We start from the raw sequence: 5,395 nt of genomic DNA, 5'->3' as shown, positions 1-5,395 counted from the left end.
AAGGGGTGATATAGCTTTTATCAAAAGAAAAAAAAAGGAGAGGAAGCACAAAAAAAAAGAAGAGAAAAAGACTCTTTCTCTATGTTTAGAATAAGGTAAAATAAGAGGAAAAAAAAAAAAGAAAAAAGAAAGAATATTTTCTGTTTGAGAAGGAGAGGAAAATTACAGAGAAAGGAAAATAACTATCTTTTTCTTTTTATAAGCCTCTTGGGTTTGGCTTCATCTTCTTTGTTTAAATCATCTTTTAGCATTCTTAGTTATCAACCTGCAATATATTGTAATTCTCCACACCCATGTTGAGTTTTTTTTTTTTTTTTTTTTTAGTTACAATGTGCAATTAGAAGAAAAGTTCTGTCAGTTCCTTCCCACCATACCATTATTACTATAACAAATCTTTAAATTATGGATTTTATCATTTAGAATCAAGTAAAGCTCAAAGACTATGGAGACAAACGACTTCTTTTTCAATTTTGTCTAATTTTTTCTGCTAAATAAAAAGGCATAATAACATTAAAAAATAAGTTCTTACTTCCAATTTCAAATTTGGTCAATTCTTTTAATTTTTACTTAAATGGCCTAATTTGGCTAATTAATTTTAATTATAGCCAAATTAAAATCTTAAGTCAAAATAGGATGACGTAGCAAATGATGTATTATTATTTATTATCAATAACTTACATGTTATCCCCACATGTATTTACATATCACATATGAGTTACCAAGTTTAGGTTATAGATAAATAAGAAAGTGAATTACAAGTGAAAATCATAAATTAAAAAGAAGAATGAAGGATAAAATTATTTTTTTCTTCACTTTTATCGTGATTTTATTCAGTTTTTTAAAAGGCAAATAATATTAGTAAAGTAAAAAGTGGTTAGTATCTAAGATTAAGAGAGTAGTATCCAATTTTGACTGAAATTTTAATTTGGCTATAATTGCAATTAATTAGCCAAATTAAGCCATTTAAATAAAAATTTTAAGGTTGGACTACATTTACAAAAAGAGACAAAATATTTAAATTTTTAATGTCATTAGGTCATTCAAAATAATAGGGTACATTACAAAAAAAAGTTACCCCAATTTGTATGTATATTTCCAATTTAAACCCCTAAAAAATAACTTTTCTAGCAATATCATATATACACTCGACTAATTAATTATAATTATACAACGTTAATTACAATTACAGATAATGAAAAATGTTTAGACAAACATTATTTATGATTGTAGAATATAAAATGTGGTTTAGTTTATGATGTATGATATTTATGTTGATCAGTATGTATTGATAAATTATAAATAGAAGTCGAGCAATGTAAATGTAAAATGTTGTGACTTTTTTCAAAAACTGTGTTTTGTCATCAAGAACCATTTTAATTATAAAAATCTTAGAGTAGTGGAAAAAAAAAGAAAGAATAATCATGGCCATTTATTGTACCTTTTAAGATCTATACTACTAGTTTTAAGCAACATTTCTTTCATTTTTTAAGCTTTATCAATAGGATGTTAGAAGCACATTTTGCTTCCTGAATGTATCCTACAAACTGAAAGCAAAAAAAAAGAAGAAGTTTAAATTCCAATTACAATCTTGAAATTGAAACATGATATACAAAAATATACACCAGGCACTAGAAAATGATTAGTTTTCAAATAATCATATATACGAAAATTAAATGGATTCCATGTCTAGTTGCTTGAAATATATACCACAAAATAATCTATGTATCACCATGGCAGCAGCCTGGGAAGACTAAACTTAGTTTACAATGTTCACTATTCAAACAAAATATTAGTAATTTCATTGAAATAAGAAAGCAGATTAGACCCTCCAAAAGCATATAAAAAATGCACATTATTCAAAAGTATACAAGTTTAATAAAATAAACTAGTCAGTCCCACTTCAATCTTTATTAATTAAAAAAGTAATGAAATCCATTAAAAACAAAAAGTATCTCATAACTTAATTAAGAAAAAAAAGAAACAAAACCATTCAATCAAGTAGATAAATATTAAAATCAGCTAATGCTTCTGTTGGAGGCTTTAGTGGGTGTCTCATATTCTCTCCTTGACTTCAAAACTGAAAAGCCTCCATCATTTTAGATCTCTGCAGTCCAATTTCATATAAGAGATTAGCACAATCTGCAAGAAGTTACTCCCCAAAATCACATGTTCATTGACATTTTAAATCACGCAATGCATATATAATAAAGCATATATATATATATATATATCATAAATAATTTTTATAGACATTTATCCGTAATCCTACTATTCGGAAAATAGAACGGTACCTTCATCACTTGTCTTCAATTTTTGATGTCTGACTGTGGACATTTCTTTGCATGAAGTATTCTAGAAGTGCATTACTCTCATCTTCACCAATCACCATACCATTGTTCTCCACAGAATTTGCAGCTCCATTGTGTAGAAGATCATCCAATTGCCCTGTATATAAATTATTGTGCAACAAAACAAAATCAATTATTATACTACAGAATCATTCATGAGCATATTTTTAATAAAATCCATGAAAAAAGAAAATTAAAAGATTCATGAAATATTTATTCATGCAACTGCCATCATCATTGTACATATAAAATGAAGTTCATTTTGGCTATTGGGCCTCCTAAAAAGAACTAAAAAAATTCATATAAATTTAGTGATAAGAGGTATAGCATACATACTTATTGGTAGAGGACTTAAGACTCCTGGATCACCATCGTTGATAAAGCTATCACTGAGGTCATAGTCATCATCATCAGTTGAACGCTTACTTTCAGTATAAGCAATGTCCATTCCAACCGAACCACTTAAAATTATGATAAAAGGAATACATATATAAACACTAATTTTTATAAAAATATTTAATAAAATTAGTAAACAATGTACTATTTTATTATATGAGCCACTTAAAGTTATAATAAAAGGAATACATATATAAGCATAAGAACAAATAACATATATAATACATATACCAACCAAAACATACCTAATTTGATGGAATGCAAAAAAAAAAAAGAAAAAAAAAAACAGACAAAGGATACAATGAGTCTTCTCGTTCATAATCATCGTCATGAAGACTATGGTTGCTAATAAAATAACCAGAAAGGAAAACACTTCCATTCCCGATAATCGAGAAAACGACGTCGTCTTTCTCTCCAAAAACGACATTCAATGGCACGGTTGCTGATTTCTCAGTATCCAAACAACACAAGCTTATAGATTTCTTATTCTCGCCAACTTTACATTGAAGAATTACTTTCCCTTCAGGATTTTGATGCCCCAAAACAGCCTGCACCCAGAATAACAGTTTTACAATTTTTATGAATTTTTTTTTTTTATTTCAAGAAAAAAGAAAGAATAATGAAAACCTGAGTAATCCGAATCCTGTCTCCATAGTTCTTCACCAGAGTATATGGCTCACTGTCAGTTACTTCCACTCCTAAAACATTTTTAACACAAAACTAGTAACAATATGTGCTCAACTCAATATGAAAGTAAATGGCAAAAATTAAAAAGAAAACAATGTAGATACTAACCCCAAAAGGCCATTAGAGACTTGATGAACCAAATTCAAAATGAAGACTAATTAGGGTTCCTATATGTGTTTATATTTATTAGCAAATTCAATATGTGCTCTTCTTATTCTTTTCTTTTTTTCTATATTTTAGTTTTATCATATTTAATGTTATTATTATATGTAAAACTAGGGTTTCTATATGTGTGTTCATATTTATTGTAGTTATGACTAATTAACATTCTTGTTTTATGGTAACCCTAAATCTTGAACTCTTCAATTTCCAGGATTGTTAATTACTTCCAAATTAAAAAGACCATAACCAACTTAAAGATAGAAAAAAAGGTCACAATTCGGGATTCTTTTTTAAGAAAAGATAGATGATTGCAATTTCATTATTTGGAAGATTTCTTGATTTTTGGTCGGATCATATAAGAAGATTTTATTGCTCTTTTAAGGTTAATTATTTTTAGTGGTTCCTTGAATTTTGCATGGATCGAGTTTAAGGAATTTATTTACCTGTTGAGAAATGGTTTAATTTATGATATTATTTTAGTAAAATAAATCTTTAGAAAACAATTTATTTTCTTGATGATTGTAAATATATTTAACAAGAGTCTTTTTGTTGATTCAAAAAAAAAAAAATTGCACAAAAAATAAGTTATATTACGATTTATATATAAATTAGTTATTTATCCGTACATTACATGACCATTATTATTATATAATTATAAAATTCAATTGATAAATAAATTTTGATGTAATTTTTAATATTTAATAGTTCTTCATCATATTCTAAAAATTTCAGTAAATTAGATATTTTTAGTTTTTCTTTTTAATTTTTCAATATTTTAAGATTTTATTAGTGTACTGATATAAAGTTTATTTAAAATTAGAAATTATTATATAATTAAAAAATTAATTTATTAATAAATATAATATTCAAAATATCTTTTCTAGAATTAGAATTATTATATAATTAGAAAACTAATTTATTAGTTAAAATAATATTAAAATATAATTAATATGCTATTTTTTAGAATAATTATTATATAATTAGGAAACTAATAATTATCTAACTAGAAAACTAATTTATTATTGATACGTGTCAGTATCTATTTTTCGGATTTAGATATTAAGGAAATTACGAAAAATCTGATAATGAAAGTTACTATCTTTCTCGAGTCTCAAAAGGTTGAGGACGGCGAATACCAATTAGGGTTGTGATAATTGAACCAAAATTGCTTTTCTAAAATAAATTTGGACTCAATTAACAGAAAAAATTAAATTTGAAGGGTGAAATGATAATTCTCAAAAGTTTAGGGACTAAATCACAAAAAAATTCAAATTCTTTTGGCTCTGCATGCAGCCGACATAAAGCCGGTCAGCTCAGCATAGAGCGGATTGGCTCTATATAGAGCCAATTGGCTCTGTATAATCCCGATTGGCCTATATTTCTATTTTTAATGTCGTTTTCTGATTTAAAACGCCAAAAATACTTTCTAAGAAATATTATCAATAAATATTTTGAATCTAAAAGGACTTAGATGGATAAACATTCGATAAATCAAAAGGGTTTAATTTTTTAAATTAATTATTGTTATCATCTAATCTATGTAGGGTTTCCTGCTGCAATAAATAGAACATTATGTCCTAAATCTTGGGTTAGCTACGTCGATTAACTACAACTGTTATCAAGCAAAGAGTTTTAGGCAGTTAATAGGAATAATCAGTGAAGAACTCAAATTAGGAAATCTGTTTAGAATGACAAAGAATTTCTTAGAAACCTTTTTTACCGATCAAACACTTAATCAAACCCTAAAAAAGACTAGATTCATATCCAATCTTTGATTCCACCTCCTCATCATCCCCAAAGAC

General features: G+C 26.5%; 1 long non-coding RNA gene across 1 annotated transcript; it reads right to left on the bottom strand.

The window, feature by feature from the left end:
• Window positions 1-1,542: 1,542 nt before the first annotated feature.
• On the bottom strand, window positions 1,543-3,642 carry LOC125369222. The gene is made up of 3 exons (XR_007214863.1): window positions 2,685-3,642; window positions 2,292-2,445; window positions 1,543-2,104 (listed from the first exon to the last, which is right to left on the bottom strand). It is a non-coding gene; the product is annotated as an uncharacterized LOC125369222 (long non-coding RNA).
• Window positions 3,643-5,395: the final 1,753 nt, after the last annotated feature.

This window comes from Ricinus communis, chromosome 2 (assembly GCF_019578655.1).
Source record: "Ricinus communis isolate WT05 ecotype wild-type chromosome 2, ASM1957865v1, whole genome shotgun sequence".
Classification (NCBI taxonomy): Eukaryota; Viridiplantae; Streptophyta; class Magnoliopsida; order Malpighiales; family Euphorbiaceae; genus Ricinus; species Ricinus communis.
This window is presented reverse-complemented; position numbering and strand designations above follow the sequence as displayed.